Source organism: Bufo gargarizans, chromosome 5 (assembly GCF_014858855.1).
Source record: "Bufo gargarizans isolate SCDJY-AF-19 chromosome 5, ASM1485885v1, whole genome shotgun sequence".
NCBI lineage: Eukaryota > Metazoa > Chordata > Amphibia > Anura > Bufonidae > Bufo > Bufo gargarizans.
Genome location: NC_058084.1, coordinates 425,970,611 through 425,992,481, shown reverse-complemented (window position 1 = coordinate 425,992,481; position 21,871 = coordinate 425,970,611).

Sequence of the window (21,871 nt, the reverse complement as noted above, 5' to 3'; positions counted from 1 at the left end):
TTGCTCTGCATCCAACCATCCATTTTCAGCCCAATGACCTTTTATAAAAATGTTTCAGTAGAGAGCGGTAATAAATTCTTACATCGCTATTTAGTTTTGTGTTGAGACTTCACAACCACTAAGAATATAAGTTACAAGCATCTAACATGTGAACTAGCTTATGCAGGGGATTAAAAACTTGTGTCAGTGTTCAGCTTTACCGAAGAAAAACATGACCTTCACAGCCTAATCCCTTCATAAACAAGGTCATGGAAACTGCAAGGTGCCCCAACCAAACCAAACAAGTTTTTTGAACAGTTTTTAACTGTTCTTTTACTTTATATTATTTACTTAAAGGCTATGTTCACCTTCGGAGGCAATTTTTTATGATTGCATTTTTCTCATTTTTGGCTAAATTTTTTTTTTCTATTTGCTGTTATTAAAAATATTGAGCTGTTCAGTCACAAAGGGTTAATTGTTTTTCTAGCTGTGTGACTGGTCATCTAATAAACCTTATCTGTAAACTACTCAGAGGTCATAAACACATATAATAACTGAGCTATAATGAGTGTTTAGGAGGTCAGAGAGCAGAGATAAAGAGGCCGTCAGCTCCTGGTCTGACAGAAAAGACAGAAAATCCAAATAGTGCTATTAGAGTATCTCATCTGTGCACAGAAAAAAGGACGCCATATTTTTAACCCCATAGGGACACAGCCTTATTTCACCTTAAGGACCAGGCCATTTTTTGCAAATCTGACCAGTGTCACTTTAAGTGGTGATAACTTTAAAACGCTTTGACTTATCCAGGCCCTTCTTAGATTATTTTTTTTGTCACATATTGTACTTCATGACACTGGAAAAATGAAGTCCCAGAAATTTCTTTTTCCATAAAAAAATACCTAATTTACCCAAATTTCAAAGTTTCAGTTTCTCTACTTCTGTAATACATAGTAATACCCCCAAAAATTGTGATGACTTTACATTCCCCATATGTCTACTTCATGTTTGAATTATTTTGGGAATGATATTTTATTTTTTGGGGATGTTACAAGGCTTAGAAGCAAATCTTGAAATTTTTCAGAAATCCAATTTTTAGGGACCACTACAGGTCTGAAGTCACTTTGCGAGGCTTACATAACAGAAACCACCCAAAAATGACCCCATTCTATAAACTACACCCCTCAAGGTATTCAAAACTGAGTTTACAAACTTCGTTAACCCTGTAGGTGTTGCACAAGAGTTATTGGCAAATGGAGATGACATTTGAGAATTTCATTTTTTTGCCTAATTTTCCATTTTAACCCATTTTTTCCACTAACAAAGCAAGGGTTAACAGCTAAACAAGACAGTATCTTTATTGCCCTGACTCTGCCGTTTACAGAAACACCCCATATGCGGCCGTAAACTGCTGTACGGCCACACAGCGGGGGCGTAGAGTGAAAGGTACGCCGTTTGGTTTTTGAAAGACAGATTTTGCTTGACTGGTTTATTTACACCATGTCCCATTTGAAGCCCCCCTGATGCACCCCTAGAGTAGAAACTCCATAAAAGTGACCCCATCTAAGAAACTACACCCCTCAAGGTATTCAAAACTGATTTTACAAACTTTGTTAACCCTTTAGGTGTTGCACAAGATTTAATAGAAAATAGAGATACAATTTCAAAATTTCACTTTTTTGGCAGATTTTCCATTTTAATATTACAAAGCAAGGGTTAACAGCCAACAAAACTCATTATTTATGGCCCTGATTCTGTAGTTTACAGAAACACCCCATATTTGTGGTCGTATACTGCTGTACAGGCACACGGCAGGGCGCAGAAGGAAAGGAAAGCCATACGGTTTTTGGAAAGCAGGTTTTGCTGGACTGTTTTTTTTGACACAATGTCCCATTTGAAGCCCCCCTGATGCACCCCTAGAGTAGAAACTCCAAAAAAGTGACCCCATTTTAGAACCTACGGGATAGCGTGGCAGTTTTGTTGGTACTAGTTTAGGGTACATATGATTTTTGGTTGCTCTATATTACACTTTTTGTGAGGCAAGGTAACAAGAAATAGCTTTTTTGGCACCGTTTTCTTTTTTAGTTATTTACAACATTCATCTGACAGGTTAGATCATGTGGTAATTTTATAAAGCAGGTTGTCACGGACGCAGCGATACCTAATATGTATACTTATATTTATGTAAGTTTTACACAATGATTTCATTTTGAAAACAAAAAAAAATGTTTTAGTGTCTCCATAGTCTAAGAGCCATAATTTTTTCAGTTTTTGGGCGATTATCTTAAGTAGGGTCTCATTTTTTGCAGGATGAGATGACGGTTTGATTGGCACTATTTTGGGTGCATATGACTTTTTGATTGCTTGCTATTACACTTTTTGTGACGTAAGATGACAAAAAATTGCTTTTTTTACACCGTTCTTATTTGTATTTTTTTACGGTGGTCACCTGAGGGGTTAAATCATGTGATATTTTTATAGAGCCGGTCGATACGGATGTGGCGATACCTAATATGTATACTTTTTTTAATTTATGTAAGTTTTACACAATGATTTCATTTTTGAAACAAAAAAAATCATGTTTTAGAGTTTCCATAGTCTAAGAGCCATAGTTTTGGGGAGATTATCTTGGGTAGGGTATGATTTTTGCGGGATGAGATGACGGTTTGATTGTTACAGTTTTGGCGTACATGCAACTTTTTTGATCACTTTTATTACCTTTTTTTTTGGGAAGTAAGGTGGGCAAAATTTCAATTTCATCATAGTTTTTTATTTTTTATTTTTATGGCGTTCACCGTTCGGGTAAAGTAACATGACCGTTTTATAGATGAGGTCGTTATGGACGCGGCGATACCAAACATGTGCAGGGAATTTTATTTTTTTCATTTTTAATCAGTGATAAATGTGTTTTTTGATTTTTACATTTTTTTTACTTTTTTCACTTTTATTTTTACCCAGACCCACTTGGTTCTTGAAGATCCAGTGGGTCTGATGTCTGTATAATACAGTACAATACACTATATAGGGTATTGTACTGTATTTTACTTACACTTTGTCTGAACAGATCTACAATACACTATATAGGGTATTGTACTGTATTTTACTTACACTTTGTCTGAACAGATCTATGCCTTCAGCACAGATCTGTTCAGCACCATGGACAGCAGGATGCCTGAGAAGGCGTCCTGTTGCCATGGGAACCTTCCCCGTCTGCTCAGTTGTGGCCACAACTGCGCAGACGGGGAAGGGTAAGGACGGGGCTGTCGGGGGGCTGTCTGGGAGCTCTCTCCCTCTCCCATCAGGGGGCTGCAAAGGCACAGCAGCCCCCCGATTGGAGAGGGAGGGAGCTCCCTGAGCTGTTAACCTTTTTCATACAGCGATCCGTATGGACCGCGGTATGGAAAGGGTTAAACAGATGACATCGCATCACCGATGTCAGCCGTTTATACCAGGGTGTCAGCAATGTTCTGACACCCTGGTATACCCACTAACCACCAACGATTATTCAAGGGGAGGCGGGCGGGGGATCGCTATCCCGCCTCCCACACCGCCCGCACCGCCCGCAACCCTCCCCCTGCACCTCCCGCCGCCATAAATTAATTCAGAGGTGCAGGGGGGGGGGGTTGAAACATATATATTTTGGGCATTATAAAGTTTCTGATCCCCGTAGATCAGAAACTGCAAAAAGCGCATCAAACCGCAAGTCTAAATTGACCTGCGGTTTGTTGTGATCGCCAATATGGGGGGGGTCACGGGACCCCCTCGCGCATTTAGCCTAGGTGCCTGCTCAATGATTTGAGCAGGTACCTTGTTCCGATCACCGCCGGCCGGGCGGCAGTGATCGGAACAACACATGACGTATCGGTACATCATGTGTCCTTAAGTACCAGGACATCATGACGTACCGGTACGTCATGTGTCCTTAAGAGGCTAATAAAGACCAATTTGAAATAAATGTTTTTGCTCAAAATGAGTACAATGCAATAATAATAAAAAAAAATGCCACCAAAGGTGTACATAGCTTTCAAAGTGAGTCTGTCACTAGGAAATTTAATGTTACACCTGGCACAATGCCTTTTAGGGGGAGTTCGGCTGAATGTTAGGATACCTTTCAATTAGTAATCTGTTGCTTCATTCTGGAGAGAGCAGTTAAGTGCACCAAGGACGGGCCCAAACTACTCTGTGCTCCTTTGCTTCTCCTGCTTCTTCTGACAGCCCCTACTTACTCTTTCTTGATTGACAGTACCATGTTTTTGCATAGTCACCTGCCTGGCACTGTCAATCAAAAGAGGGAGGGTCTGGAAGAGGAAGCAGTAGGAGCAAGGGTGCACAGAGTGACTTGGACCCGCCTGGTGCACTTACCTAATAATAATTATTTAATAAAAGTGTGCTTTCTCTGAATTGCAGCATCAGATCGGGCATAAAGAGATGTGATTATAATATTGAGAGGTCACCCTGTCAGACATTCTGTCCAATTTAGGCTCTTTAACACCTACATTTTTGCTGGATCCATCATAGATCAGTAAAAACTCTTCAGTTTCTGATAATACAACCAACAGCATCCATTATAAACAGATCTGGTTGTATTATCTTTAAAATAGCAATGATGGATCCGTCATGAACACCACTGAAAGTCAATGGGAGACGGATCAGTTTTCTATTGTGTCAGAGAAAACGGCACCATTGACTTGCATTGTGGGTCATGCCGGATCCGTTTTGCTCCACATCCCATGTTGGAAATAAAACCGCAGCTTGCTCTCTGCTGTGGGAATGCAACCAAATGGAACAAAATGCATTTTGGATGCATTCCGTTCTGTTCAGTTCCCTTTTGTCCCCATTGACAATGAATGGGGACAAAACGGAAGCGTTTTTCTCCAGTATTGAGATCTTACTGCCGGATCTCAATACTGGAAAAGTTAAACGCAAGTGTGAAAGTAGCCCTTAACCTGATTTTGCTGATGGTGGACACTGGCTGCCTATGATTGTGGCCCTCTCCAATGAATTCGGCAACTCAGATGTTGCTGTCATGTTGTAGCTTATTGCTGCAACCACCACAAAACTGCGGCAAAAAAAAAAAAAATCAGCATGGCCGTAACATCTAAATATATCTGTATGGTTCCAATGATAGAGCCACATGCATCTGTGACTACTTTTACTTCTCTTTTCAGACAAAGAAGCTCATCGAATGACCATCAGGGACAGTCGGTGGAGGAGGCCATTAGTGTCACGGAAGGTGTACAGGAAACTAGAAGACACAAAATGAATATCCGACTCACTGGATCCAAAACTAAGGAACAAAAGGGAGGGCCCTGCATCAGACCTGGCTCTCTCCCTGCTCAGCCTATGCAAAAATCCCAATGGTAGATGATCGCATTTCCTCGTACCTCGACTGTATAACACCTGAACACCCTATAATAGTGAGGGGACACGGCCACCGGCTCCATACACTTGATACGGAGGGAGTCAGGGTCACCTGGGATCCAGCAAACAGAAAAACACAAATGAATGAACAAAACTTATCTGTAGAAGACTCAGAAGTAGGATCAGCATGCACACACTCCAGGAAGGAATATAAACCGCAAAGTGAAGCAGTCTGGGAAGGGATTTAAAGGGATGCAATCAGTGCAACTACATGACAGCTGAGAGAGGCTAACGAGATGAGAAAATGAAAGCAAAACAAAAGGAAGCTCAAGGAGGAGGTTCTGAAAGGCATCTGTCAGAGCTTCTCAGATGTCTGGTGGTGACAATTAGGTCACCAAGATGGTGGAGGCCCTAAGGTACCCTCCACGAAATCCGTCCCCCATCTGAAATTGGATTTGGTCTGCACTACTCAGGGTAAAATCTAATGGTAGCCATGTGCGCTCCATCAGTGAAATACTTGACAGATTTGTGAGTGGTTCCTAACCTGTCCAATGCTGCTGCTGGTGGCATTGAATGATTCCCCCTCTTAGGTAAGCCCTGCCACATAGAAAAGGATGGATCAGCATTTACTGAGTGACGGATCAGCAATTCCTGAGAGAATGGTTTAAATAAATGTAATTATAGCATTTTTTTAAAATCACATCCTGGTTAATAGATTTTCAGATCAGACACTTTCTACTTCTCCAATAACAGCCAGCGGGACGCAGCTATCAGAAACCGATGATATGTCATCTCGTTATAGCAAGTGCTGTTTGCTTGTGAATCATCCGTTTACAGGGTACATTCACATGACCGTATGTATTTTGCGGTCTTCAAATATAGATATATAGATGACGTCTGTGTGACATTCATGTTGCATCTCTTTTTTTTCATTTTTTTTTTGCGGACCCTTTGGGGTACATTTATTTTGTCACAATGGTGGCATAAAGAAATCGCATATTATGGTGCACGTCATATTTGTTGCATAATTTATGACTTTTTTATCTAAACTGGTGAGAAAATGGGGTGGGGCCTAGTGGGAGGGGCGTGGCTTAGCACTGCTTGCTGGGTTTACTATACCTTACCTCCAAACAAAAGAGCGCGGTCAGCACTACTACAAGTCAGATGAAGTAGCAAAACTGTGTTAGGCTTAAATTCCGGCGATGCTCAGTGGAAAGCAAAAAGCGTAAAATGAATCCACCAAAAGAAAAAGTAAATCCACAGCACTCGCCAATCCAGAAAAGTTCCATTTATTTCAGTCCATTAAAACAGCACTTATAAATTGCTTCAGCAGGACAATCAGTTACAGCCTACGGCCGTTTGGCGTGCGTAGACGCTTTTTCAAGGCGGTACCTGATTGTTCTGCTCAAGCTATTCCTAAGTGCTGTTTTAATGGACTAAAATAAATGGAACTTATATAGATTGATGAGTGCCGTGGATTTACTTTTTCTTTTGGTTGATTTGCTAACACAGAAGAAACAAAACAGAACATGCCAAATATGCCATTATGTAGCATTGTCCAGAATAACTCCTTAAAGGGACTGTCCAACTTTTTGGACTGTTTTAACTGTCACTAACAGCCTTTTGTACCTGTTGAAAAAAATCTATACTGACCTGCTCCTCACCGCTCTATTCCATCTTCCTGCCCGAGATCCTTCAGCGGTCTTCCAGTCTCCATCCTGTAAACGTACAGGGATCACTTGCAATGCTGCAGTCAATGACTAACTCCCCAAGCAGCACATGACCCAGTAGTGATGTGCTTCACTGCAGCAGTTCACGTGACCCCGTCAAATTTTGGAAGTTTACAGGATGGGATCGGGAAGATTTGTAAAATATGCTAGGGGCCAAGATCAGATTGGAGCAGTGAAGAGCAGGTGAGTATGATTTTTTCTCAACAGGTACAACAGGCTGCTAGTGACCATTAAAAAAAAGATCTTTTTACATGAGCAGATGAGTTAAATAAAAAAATGAAACGAGTGCCCACTGACTTCACCAATCAGAGCTCATTTACTGGTTTACATGGGCAGATGTGCTCCGTCCTGGAGTCATTTTTATGTCCACGTACAAGGTGTGATTAAAAACAAAGCAGCACTTTCTTGTTTGACGTTTGATAGCAGGTCATTTTTGGGCAATGATCAGGAATAAATGTTCGCATGTAAATTTGTTCATCCATTCTTCAGCTCATGTAAAAAAGACTATACAGTATGTACATATATATATATATATATATATATATATATAAAATGGGATACGTTCTCTATATTTAATATGAAAGATAAGATTCAAGAAGAATGGTAGAGCTAGTAAAGACAGGAAAGGATCTAAGGAGTCTGTCCAATGTGGGGCATTTCAAGAATGTCTCTAGGCTAACGATGATATTAGGAATTAGCAGAAAAGATTGATGATTAAGGGACACAATTATTAAGAACAGTGTTTTCCATAGTAAGTCTTAAGTGTCTGCTACTTCCATTGTTGGAGGAAACGCCAAAGTTGGCCACTCTATCATATTAATGTGGCGGGCACTGGAAACAATATAACCCAGACCACGAGCAGTGAAGTCTGTAGCTGTTACCTTACACTGGCTTACTTGTACACACGCTGTCCCTCTTAATGATCCTAATTAACCTTCTCCAGAAGTCTGTTGTTCTGCTTCTCAGTGGTTGGCTTTTGGCACAGTTACTTTTTTTGGTAACTTTTCTGTGTGGTGTTTCCTTGGAAAACAATTCTCCTTCTCTTCTATTACAGCTACACTCAGAATGCTATTCACACATTGGAGTCTGCTACACTGGCCTGTACACCAGCAATCACCTCACACGTCTACTCTCTTGGCTTAGTTGCCAGGAACTCAATGGGTGGGACCAACCCACTACCCAACAACTGTCACTAATGGCTGACAACTGACTATAAGTGCATAATAAAGCCACAATAACCATTTGGACTACTACAAGTGCATAGACGACATTAACGCTTTTCTTAAAGTGTAATCACATTACAGAAGGGCATTAACCCCTTTGGCATTGAACGACAGTACATTATAACATAAATCCCTTAGCAGAGAACCACTGGGTCACTGTACATGCCATGGGGTCTTGGTGCCCAAGAAAGGGTTTCAGAATGCATGATCCCTGAGGTTCAGAATAACAGCTAAACATTACTAAATTATATTCACTAAATTAAAGCTATTATCGGACCCCAGCACACAATGTCCAATGGGTTGTATTAAGAAATTTAGAGGCACTGTGGTGCCCAAGGGAGGCCGTTTACTTCACCCCTGCCATGGTAAATTATATAAATTTTGAAGTGCACCAGAGTGTACTGCTAGAGCTGAAAACATTTGTACATACATGACTTAAGTGGCCCAATAAAATCACTGGCTGAGCAGGCATCTCCAGCCTTTTCCTGTGTGCCCAGAAGGGGTCAGGAAGTAGTGAGCAGTGCGGACCTGGTAAGCATCGGAACGGCATTGGCACAGGATTGGTGTAGTGTGGCTACTTGACAGGTGGAGTCTAAGGTGCCAAAAAATTGGTGCCTACAGTCTCTAGAGATGTAAATCCTGTACTGCATTCAGGCACTATTAGTTTTGGGACGGGAAAGGACAGTACCCTGAGCAGGCGTATGTTTGTTCCGATTGCACGGCGCAGATGTAAGAGAAAATTTTGATGCAAAGTAACAAGATTTAAAACATAGAAAAGTTCCTAGAAATTGGAAACGCTGTATGCATATGACTGTTTTATGAACCAATGTTGGCAAATATAACTCAGATTTGCACTTATATTTTGCAGATGAATTACGATGCAGTAATGGAAAACTGGAGCGAGTGAGTCACATGGAGCAGCTGGAGCAGGCCTGGCACCTCCTGCAGGACAGGATACTGACTGGTCTTTCATTCGTCATATTCTCCGTGAATAGTGCACAGTGAGACCATCCCTTTGTAGTCAGGAAGCCGCTCTTCGGGGCTGCTGGCAATAGATAAGGTGATGATGACTGGGACCAGTGGACAGACACTGGTGTGATTACAGATGAAACAATCCAAGAAATCCTAAACACGACCTGATTAGAAAATGGCCTTGACTGACATGCCGCAGATAACACCCTCTGAAATGACCCAGTAATAACACATTGTTTCATTATATGCTGCCGTTGCCCAACGCCTATGAACATTAGAATGAAAAACAGTCCATTTTCTATACCAGTTACAATGTTGCACTTGATGTGGATGCAGTTGTAAAAAAAAAAATGAGGAAAATCCTTGTGAACAGAATTACTTTACTTTCTGGGAGCATTAAAATAGGAAATAATTATAACTACAGGGGCAAATGCAGTTTTCTTTTTAGAAGGGTTTCTATGTGCATCAGTGCCCATGATAGAAATCGCAAAGTCCCCCTTTTTTCTGCTGATTATACACATTTTTTTTCATAAATCTCTTTTTATTGAAAATACTGTCCACAAAATGCAATAGAGAATTACAACAAAACAAGAAGAACCTGCACGCAGGCGGCTTATGAGTCATAACATATAAGAACACTTCCCTCTGGTTGTTGCAATAAGCCCACTAATGCATCTTTGTGCCCACTTAAATGTCCTAATATCATAAGAACAGGGCTACATATACGGCGCCTAAAAAATATTTTAGAGGTAATAGTGCCTACTATAGACCCATATAAACTAAAAAAGATTATAAGACATAAAAAGAAAAAACAATAAGGAAATAGTGACAGAAACATAGGATGTGTCGGCAGATAAGAACCGTTTGGCCCATCTAGTCTGCCCATTATACTGAATACTATGGATAGCCCCTTGCCCTATCTTATATGAAGGATGGCCTTATGCCTATCCCATGCATGCTTAAACTCCTCCACTGTATTTGCAGCTACCACTTCTGCAGGAAGGCTATTCTATGCATCCACTACTCTCTCAGTAAAGTAATACTTCCTGATATTACTTTTAAACCTTTGCCCCTCTAATTTAAAACTATGTCCTCTTGTAGCAGTTTTTCTTCTTTTAAATATTCTTTCCTCTTTTACCTTGTTGATTCCCTTTATGTATTTAAAAGTTTCTATCATATCCCCTCTGTCTCGTCTTTCTTCCAAGCTATACATGTTAAGGCCCTTTAATCTTTCCTGGTAAGTTTTATCCTGCAATCCATGTACCAGTTTAGTAGCTCTTCTCTGAACTCTCTCCAAAGTATCAATATCCTTCTGGAGATATGGTCTCCAGTACTGAGCACAATACTCCAAATGAGGTCTCACTAGTGCTCTGTAGAGCGGCATGAGCACCTCCCTCTTTCTACTGGTAATACCTCTCCCTATACACCCAAGCATTCTGCTAGCATTTCCTGCTGCTCTATGACATTGTCTGCCTACCTTTAAGTCTTCTGAAATAATGACTCCTAAATCCCTTTCCTCAGATACTGAGGTTAGGACTGTATCACTGATTGTATATTCTGCTCTTGGGTTTTTACGCCCCAGGTGCATTATCTTGCACTTATCAACATTAAATTTTAGTTGCCAGATTTTTGACCATTCCTCTAGTTTTCCTAAGTCCTTTTCCATTTGGTGTATCCCTCCAGGAATCATCAACCCTGTTACAAATCTTTGTGTCATCAGCAAAAAAACACACCTTACCATCTAGGCCTTCTGCAATTTCGCTGATAAAGATATTAAAGAGCTTCTGTCACCCCCCATTGTGCAATTTTCATTAGCTGACATTAGCTATTTGCTAATGTCAGCTGAGTGCAATCATACATGTCCTACCTTTGTCTGTGGCTTATTTCTTGTAAAAATCATACTTTTATCATATGCAAATTTCTTCACTACCAGCAAGCTGGGCATGTACTTGCTGGTAGCCACGGCATCTGCAGCTTCTAGACACGCTCCATCTCCTCTTGATAGACAGGGCCAGCGAGCGTTCTTCTCCTCCCGCTGGCCCCGTCTGCTGCTGAATTCCCACGTCTGCGCCGTAACATTCCTCGATCGGCGCAGGCGTACTGAGTAAAGGACGCAAGCTTGCCAGCTCCTTCCTTAGTGCGCCTACACCGATTACGTCCCACTACACCCGGAAGAGAAGAGTGTCGATTATTGCTGATGCCGGCAGTCTTCTCTTCCGGGTGTAGTGTGATGTAATCGGCGCAGGTTTATCTTAAAATTGGACAACCTTCCAAATTCTTGAAATAGGGTTAAAACATGTGGAAGCGCGTATGATGGATTGGTAAGAAATATTAAAAGGTCATCTGCATACGTGGGGGCTTGTAATCCGTGAATATGCGGATGTTGTCTTATTGCTTGGATCAATGTTTCCATACACATATCAAATAGGCTGGGCGAGAGGGGACATCCCTGCCGCGTGCCGTTAGCAATATTAAAAGCTGGTGACAAAGTGTTATTAAACTTGACCTTTGCCGATGGGAGAGTGTATAGGCGAAAAAATAGCATTAAGGAAGGGTGGGGGGAAACCAAACTGAAGCATAGTCTCTTTCATAAAAATCCAATCTATCCTATTAAATGCCTTGTCGGCATCCGTGCCGAGAAGAAGCCATAGGTATTTTATTGGATTTGGCATAATGTATGGCATTTAGAACTCTATTAGCCTTGTCTTTACCTTCTCTGGAAGGGACAAAGCCTGTCTGTTCCATGTGTATCAAAGAGGGGAGAAGTACCTGTATGCGTCTAGCTAAGATTTTTGCCCACAGTTTGACGTCACAGTTCAGGAGTGAGATGGGGCGATAGCTACCACAAAGCTCCAAGTCCTTACCTTCTTTCGGCAGGATGGCAATATGTGCTTCCAGCGCCTGCCTGGGAAGTTTCCCACCCTGCAGCAACACCTGACAAAAGGGAGTAAAAATGAGGTACCGTACGATATTTTGGAATTTCTTATAATAACTTATGGGAAGCCCATCAGGACCTGCGCTTTTTTCCAACAGGTGTCGATGACAACGCTTGTTGGATTTCTAGTACAGAAATTGGAGCTAATAGCTGGGAGGCTTCCCTCAGAGAAAGGGTAGGAAGATGCAAAGACTCAGAAATTTTGGGATATCCTCTGTTCGCTCCTTTTTATTCAACAAACTCTGTAGTGTTTAAATTGTATAATTGTCCATAGAAATTGGCAAATTGAGCAGCAATTTCTTCAGTTTGATGCAACAGAGAGTTTGCGAATGAACGTATAGAAGCAATATGAGAGCGAGTAGAGGGGCCCTTAAGCAAAGCCGTCATCATCCTCCCCCCTCTATCCCCATGGGCGTATATACGCTGTTTTGAGTACATCAAATTTTTGGATAATACCCATTTTGACAACTTTCCACATGTATTAACAATTTCAGGGGAGGTGGGGCAAAAGGAGATAATGTTGGAGTCATATAGCTGTCTGGTCGTACGCAGGGTCGGACTGGCCAACCAGAGGATCCTCCGGTGGCTCAAGTTCTGACAATAATGGATCCCTAATAAAACAGGGCCCTTAAGGTCCTGTATACACAGAGGGTGGGCCCTCTGCATAATTTCCTCTGGTGGGCCCAAGAGACTTTTTTTCCATAGGCGCAAACAAGTCAAGTCTTCTCTGGTGGCCAATTGGGATGGATCTGTCCCACTATCCCAGAAGTCCTACTCTGTTGCTCATTAACTAAGCTGATCTATTGCACGCTCAACCCCCAGCAAGCTTTGCAGATTTGATAGGAGGCACTTTTCAAATGGTTATTTTTCAATCAGATAATTAAAGGGGGTTGTCCCACAAAAAATATTCAACATTTTTGAAATATATCTTCATAGTGCTACTGCACCTGCTGTTCGTTCATTTCCTTATTTTTTTCATCCACCTCAGTAACATTGCTGAAGTGAACACCAATGCTCATTTCCATCCTTGCCAGTTCCAACTGACACCAGCCCAATCTACTATGATGGTTACAGAGAAGGAGCTGCTGAAGAAAGGACATGCCCCCTTGAGAGAGGACACACATCCAGGGCTATGAAAGGTAGATACCTGCAACAGAAAAGACACATCCCCTGAGCTGTGATAGGGAGAGAGCTGCAGGTGACAGGACACAACCCCTGAGGTTCCAGCCTGAAGACAATGAAGCAGAGCAATTGGACCAACAAATAGACAATGCATAAAGCACTATACCAGTAAGTTATCACTTACAAACTGGATAGGGCATAACTGCTAGATTGTGTGAGTCTGACCGCTGGACCACTAGTGATCACCAGAGTAGGGTAATCATGTCCCATTGCACCAGCCAACAGACCAGCGTTAAACCCCTACCAATCTAGCAGTTTTCCCCTGTCCAGTGGAAAACTTGTAATTACTTAAAAGGGGTTGTGCCACCAACTTACGTGTCCAGGGTTCCAGTGCTGTGGTCTGGTGAGTGCGTCTGTAGCAAGAGCGCTTACTCTGTTTCTCCCCGCAGCACATCCACGCTGGGGGAGATTAGCTGTGATATGGTTTAGCTGTGCATGATTCTAATGCAAGCTGAATGACTTCTCAGCCTGCCTTATGTCAGGGCATCTTATGTTCTGGTCTAATCCCTGGACCTATCAGGTTCTGATCCAGGGGCTCAGTGCTCTATTTAAATTCCCTGCTGGCAATACGCCCTTGCCAGTTATAGGTTTTCTCTCCCTAGCTGTGCTCCTGGTTCAGATCTGTGTGCGTTGAATTGCTTTTCATATTGACCTCGGCTTATCTTGACCACTCTCTGTCTCGTGATTTGGTATTGTGTTTCCTGGCTGGTTCTGACTTCGGCTTGGCTATTCTGACTAACCTTTGTCTTTTGATTTGGTACTGTATCGTCCTGCCCATTCCTGTATGATTCTGTCTGTGTGGTTTCCTGACTCTGTGTGTGTGTGTCTGTCTTGCACTTAGCAGAGTAAGGAACATTGACCAGTTGCGGACTTGCAATCTAGGGCTTGCACTGCAAGTAGGCAGGGAAAGTGGGCTGGGTTGCAGTTAAGGCTTACTGTCTGTGTGTTCCTGTCTACTGTGCTGGCAGGTTGTCCCTATTCTACAGTTTTCAAACCAGCACCTGGATTTTAATCCTTTTGCATGTAATTCAAAATTTTGTATAACTATTGAGTTATTCTATGAACTCTATCTGTATAGCGCCACCTGGTGTTTGCTGTTTTTCTAATTTCTCTGTCCTGCTCATTGAAACACAAGCACATGCTCAGTTCCATCCTTCAACTGCCACCAGCAGCAGCAGAAAGGACCTACCCCCCTGAGAAAGTCCATGCCCCCTGAGCTGCCAGCTCGACATACATGTAGCAGAACAATTAGAGCAATGAATTGGAAGATCGTGTGAGGTACAGGGCTGGTTCTAGCTTTGTTAGAAAGAGGTTATGGTGTGATAGATTATGTATGATTTAGATTTTTTTTACATGAATCATGGGATAACCCCTTTAAATCCCACCATGTTATGTTTAGTAAAAACTCTCTCACGCTTGCTGCACATTGTGTGTTCATACTGACCACACAAGTCATATAGATTTGCCTTTAGTTTTAGGATTCCAGTTTGGAGATTCCACTTTAGAATTTTCCAGCAATACATGCAAGTAACTTGTTCAGAAACTATATAGTCAGCCAACAATAAATCATCGGTGGTGACCTCAGCCTCCCGAAGCCTTTCTCTTATTTCACAAACCTTTTCCTGTACAGATGTGCTTCTGCAGGCTTACATGGGATGTTGGGCCATGGGTAATTTGCTGATAAGTTTAGCTAGTTGCCAGGATCTTGGTTGCCAGGATGCTCTTGACTTGAACATTTGCCAGTTTGCATCATGTGTTGGTGAAGTCAGTACAATTACAAACCGTCTAATTATAACTGGAGGGAATAGCGGATAAGTATTTAAAGGGGTATTCTGGTCATTTCCATAGGATCAGCGTTACTAACCAGATGTTTCTTTTTTTCTGGGCAATTTATCACAAAATCATGGACAGACAACATTTAAAAAAAATTGGAAAACCATAATGAATGAAAGATTATAAGTAGTGATGAGCGAAGCGAGCTTCGGATGCTTCATTTGAAGTCGCTTCAGTCAAAACTTTGAAATAATACTGTATGGAGATCCGTCAGTATTAGAATGTATGGGCTTCGATGAGCCGCAAAGTTGTGCGAGACTTCGTTGAATAACTTCGGTAGTTGATTTTTAGAATCCACTTTAACCACTTTAAAACCTGAAAATGAACTCGGCTTCAGTTTTTCTCAACCCTTATTATAATCCAGTCTATAGTATAGTAATCCATGTCTATAGCTTAGTATACTGATAACACCTCATTACCAGCATTTACTGTAAATTATGATAATAACCACCAAAATAATCTAGTCAAGAACCACCAGATTAAAAAAATCACATCTATTTTTTTATGGACACAGGAAAAAAGTTGCCTATTTTTATGGACTGTCCAGAAATTTCTGGGCAGTTAGCAACCTTGCATGGGATATGGGGATAACTATTATCCCCCCACCAATCACAAGGCCCCCATACCCTGCAGGACACCCTGAAATGAAAAGAGAGGGAGATCGGGTATGTGCACTGCCACTCCATTCTTCTCCATGGGAGATAACCGAGTAAAGGGCTCGGCCATTTCCAGCAGGTGCCATAGAGATGAATGGAGTGGCAGTGCGCATGCCCGACCTGCTGCTCCGTTAATTTGACAGGGCCCCCATTCTCGTTATTAGTGGTGGTCCAGGACCCCTACCAACCTAACAGTTCTTTCCTATCCTGTGCAAAAATTGAAATAAAGTGTGTCACTAGGTTTAAACGGTACTTGCTCTGCTGGTCTCCCGAAATGAAGTGGGTTCTTCACAAATACAAAGTATTAATATAGTGGGACCGCACTGCTCCTTATTCACACACAAAGCGTTTTTCCAGGAATGCAGGTAATCACTTTGTCTGGCTCAACAGACACTCTTCAGTTGGACAGCAGTGTGCTTTCACACAGATTGAAACTCAGCGAATCTATGCTGGATCGTTGAAGGATCTTCTGCAAGATGTCATAAATCACACAATAGTGAGAGTACCTCCGGCACAGTTAAAACTTTCAGCTTTATTATACTCACAGAAGTAAAATGGTTATTCAGCATATCAATATAGTAATATTCTTTCTGCACAGCCCGACCCGGGTTTCACATAAAGCTTTGTCAGGGGCGAGAATCTACCACGCCTAGTGTAGGCAGCTATTTAACCCCCTCCCCCCCACATGGCACACCTGATGATTGCATTACTAATCTGATTACTCCAGGGATTTCTCCAAAGTGCTCGTCTTCTAAATAAAATACATAAAAAACAAATAAAAATACAAGTAAAATACACTCCATCAAGCATTAAAATTTCACAAACAAAAATCGCAATGATTTTATTTATTTTTTCTCCTTCTCCATGCTGACTCTCCCCTTTGGGAGTTATGATCTAAACACGGCTAGATTAACCAATGACTGACTACAGAGATGCTTCATTCATGAATTCACTAGTCCAGGTGAGTGCCCTCCCCTTCTGGACAATTCATTGCTCCACTACTCTGGCGCAACACAATGTCAATACCCCAAATACACCTAAGGCTACTTTCACACCCGCGTTCGGGGCTCCGCCCGTGAGTTCCGTTTGAAGGCTCCCACAAGCGGCCCCGAACGGATCCGTACAGCCCCAATGCACCCCGAGTGGATGCGGGTCCGCTCAGAATGCATCAGTATGGCACAGTTTGGCCTCCGTTCTGCTCAGCAGGCGGACACCCGAACGCAGCTTGCAGCGCCCGGGTGTCTGCCCGGCCGTGCGGAGCCAAAGGGATCCGTCCAGACCCACAATGCAAGTCAATAGGGACGGACCCGCCCAAAGCCAACACTATATTGATATGCTGAATAACCATTTTAGTTCTGTGAGTATAATAAAACAGAACGTTTTAACTGTGCCGGAGGTACTCTCACTATTGTGTGATTTATGACATCTTGCAGAAGATCCTTCAACGATCCAGCATAGATTTGTGAAAGCACACTGCTATCCAACTGAAGAGTGTCTGTCTTGAGCAAGAGAAAGTGATTACCTGCATTCCTGAAAAAACGCTTTGTGTGTGAATAAGGAGCAGCGCTTTCCTATCCTGTGTGTAGGTGATAACTTGAAATTACCAGAATACCCCTTTAAGAAAATACACCAAGCTATTTCCAGCAGGTCCCATAAAGATGAATGGAGTTGCAGTGTGCATGGCCAACCAGCTGCTCCGTTAATTTCACAGTGCCCCCATTCTCATTATTGGTGGTGGTCCGGGACCCCTACAAACCTAACAGTTCTCTCCTATCCTGTGTATAGGTGATAACTTGATATTACCAAAATACCACTTTAAGAGAACACACCAAGCTATTTCCAGCAGGTCCCATAGAGATGAATGAAGTTGCAGTGTGCATGGCCAACCTGCTGCTTCGTTAATTTCACAGTGCCCCAATTCTCGAAATCGGTGGTGGTCCCAAGACTACTACCAACCTAACAGTTCTCTCCTATCGTGTTGATAGGGGATAACTTGATATTACCAGAATACCCCTTTAAGAGAATATTCCACCCAAAATGTATGAAGTATGGGAGGTTTCCTAACTTATGCTAGGATGAGATGCAGAAAATGTATTAAGAGACGCATGGCACTTTGATGCATCTTGTGAGGTCTGTGTGCTAGGAACATGGTTTTCTGGCACAAGTTATATTAAATTTGTCAGGAAACATAGACTTTTCACCCTTTGTCCAACATGCCACTCAATGTGACGAACACGGTGTAACTGGGCAAAACTGTTTGCCCAAATAGAGGCTTGTGCAAAAAAGGTACAACTGTTTGCCACCGCTTTTCTGGTGCAGGGGGCTTTATGAATCCCCTTCTCCTTTGTTTGGAATATTGAAGGGCAGGAAGGAGTGATATATGACACAAGAATTCCAAATTTTCAAATATTGGAGAGAGAATCACTGTGTCATGCACACCGGAAGTCTTCCTTTAAATTTTCCCAGCATGTGATCAATACTACAGAAGAAATGTATTAAGACTGGTGCTTCTTACGCTTAAATAAATATGCTGACAAATGAGAAGCGCACAAATTATTATTGGGAGGTCTGCAAGACTCTAGCGCAGATTGCTGGTCTAATGTGTGCCAGTTTTCTGGCCTATGTATTGGTAAATGTGTTGGGCTGCTGTAATCCTGCCCGTGGGTGCCCTCTCCTGCCATCACCCTGCATGTTTTTTACTAAAATAGTGAGGGTGTTGGAAAAGTCTGAAAAGTCACTAAATTTGGCGCAAAATGGGACCTTTACCAAAATGTGCTTCTTGTCTAAGCCAGAAAACTGCTTAAAGGGTTTTTCTAGGAGTTCAAAATTGATGGCCTATACTCAAGATAGATTGTCAGTACCTGATTGGTGAGGATCCAGCACCCGGCACCCTCACCATTCAGCTGTTTGAAGAGGCCATGCTGTTCCAAAGAGCGCCTCAGACTCCTAAAAGTATGCCAAGCATACCGCCTTACATCCTTACATTGTATAGTGGCTGTGCTTGGTATTGCAGCCAGCAACAGACTGAAGTCTCTAGGGCCCACCAGAAAAAATGATTCTGAGGGCCCACCCTCCGTGCATACAGGACCTTAAGTGCCCTGTTTTATTAGGGGTCCACTATTGTCTGAGTTTTGTGGGCCACCAGAGCATCCACTGGTACTCTGGTGGGCCAGTCCGACCCTGATTGCTGCCAGGCCCGTGTCACGACTGAGGATGGGGAAAACCCTCAGCCGTGCGATGACAGAAGATGGTGGTCGCTGCTCGACCAGGACGACAGAATTAGGGAGCAGGTCACCTCCTAATCGCATCCCTAATCTGACCCTGACTTCTAGCTGTATGAGCCGACCCTGATGGTAGGAGGGCTCATACTCCGGAACCTTGAAGTCCCTGCTAGCCTTCAGGGTGGCCCTAAACTAGGAGCAGGGTAAGACAACCTGTTCCTTCTGGATACGGAGGAATAGGAGTCTCACTGGCCAAGCTGCAAGGAAGAGGGGAACACAAACAGATCTTTGGATATGGCAGGTGAACTGCACTAGTTCCACCTACCTGCCACAGCCTTGCTGACTGGATCCCTGTGCTGACAAGCTGATGTCCACACAATACTAAATGAACACAGCAAACACATATCCACACACAGGAACCCAGATCCATAGCTGCACCAAATAACAAAAGGAAAACATCAACTGAACATCACATATGACATAAACTTATGACCACAAGGGTGGCCCCCACTGGCAGATGGTAAATTACCAGGAGGATGTCTCCAGCAAAGCATGGCTGAAGAACCCCTCAGCTTCAGGTCTCCAAAGAGGCTTTATAGCCCAAAGTGGCCACACCCACACAGACACACACAGGAAAGGGAATTAACCCTTCCAACACCAACCAGGGAAGTGAAACCACTTAAAGGGGAATACACACACAAACACACTGGAGCTGTTACCGCCGGCAAGGACATGCGTGGCAACCATGTCCTGGGAGTCAGCCAAAAGGCAGAGACACTGCCACCACATGTACAATATAGAACACGTTGCCACGGGCAGCCACCAGTGAAGGGAAGTGTCACAGTGCACACACCTAAACCTCGTGCACACCAAACACATAAAAGGCACACCTACAAAGACAGGTAGCCAGGTGCAACCGCATACACAAACAGCAAGCTGCCACATAAAATTTTTGCCAGCGGCAACCACAGGTGAGGCAACATACTTCAGCCCTCACCTGTGATTGACAACAAAACCAAGACCGCAAGCAACTGCATGTGGTTACAGGAGTCATGACCATGACCATGGTCGTGGCAGCCCGTCAGTGCTGAAGTGGTGGTTGAATTGGAAAATGAGTAATGTGTTTTTGTTATTTTAATACATATTCTGTTTTTTGTTTTTTTTTACTCCTGGAAAATTATGGTTTTCCATCTTAGATATTTAGGGAACATCCCGAAAACTGATGACTTTTAGTTCATTAAATATAAGGCATCTCAAAGAGTCTATCCCATAAACAGTCATTTCATATTATCAGATCAAATGTGTCCCCAGTATCGTCTCTTAAATTTCGATGGCTGTGAATGGAAGACATGTCCACTGGTACCAGTGGTCACCTGCAGGTCGGTGTTTCCAGACATTTCAGCTCTCCACTGAAATGTGAACTAACCAAATAAAAAAGTTCTCAAAGAAAGAAACTTTCCATCACCTTCCTGCATTGTGCTGTGTGGTTCCCATCTTCTACATTCCTTCTGGCTATATATAGAAAGGCCCAGATTACATGATAAGTGAGCTGGATAAGGATGAAGGCAAAGGGGAGGGGGCCATAGCTTCATGAAAGTATCAAGGGATAAGAAGACAATAAGTATAAGGTATGGTGCTGAACTATAACAAATTAGCATTCTGAGCAGATGTATGGTAGGAAGGGACTTGAATCGGAAGAAGAGTTCTTTTTCCTGACAACAAACACAGGCTACAGTTCAAAGGAGAAGACAGGAGCGGAGTTTAATCTTGGAAGACATACACAATTATTGGTATTAGAACAAAGATGGAGCAGAGAACAGAGGTTTTCTAACATTTAAAGAAATAGTCTGAACATTATAGATGTTTTGTCAGAGAATTTTATAAGCTAAAATATCTTAAAGGAGTTGTCTGAGTGTTTAACATCCTTAGAAGAGGTAATCAATATCTGGTTGGTGGGGAGCCGGCTCCTGCCACCCCCACAGATCACTGGACGCAGTGGCGTAGCGTGGGTTGCCAGCACCACGGGCAAGCCAAAAATTGCGACCCCCCCCTCCCCGAAGCCTGTGGGCACACCCCTTTTAACAGATAATGTAGTAGATCACCTGCAGACCTACATAACTCCACAGATAACACAGTGATAACTCTCAGAGTACAGATAATGTGGTAGATGGGTGTGAGGACCAAGAATTCAGAACACACACAGTGTAACCTGAAGTCTGGGGCCGTTCTGCGGCAGTGTGGGCCAAATTCTTAATCTCCTCCCCCCAACCCTACCATGAAACAGATATTTGGGTGGACATTACATACATGGCTATTAAATATACAGTAGCATACAGTACCATACTTGTTTAGAGTTGAGAGAACACCTAGATATTCGGGTTCGGGGAGTTCGGCCGAACTTTAAAAAAAAGACCCGAACTTGACCCGAACTTGATCCGAACTTGGACCCGAACCCCATTAAAGTCAATGGGGACCCGAACTTTACTTTATTATTTTCCGACAGTATATTCTAACACAGAGGCGTTCCCATGGTGATGGGGACTCTTCAAGTTAGAATATACTAAGAACTGTGTACATAACTGCCTCTGCTGCCTGGCAGCACCCGATCTCTTATTATTTTCTGACAGTATATTCTAACACAGAGGCGTTCCCATGGTGATGGGGACGCTTCAAATTAGAATATACTAAGAACTGTGTACATAACTGCCCCCTGCTGCCTGGCAGCACCCGATCTCTTACAAGGGGCTGTGATCCGCACAATTAACCCCTCAGGTGCCGCACC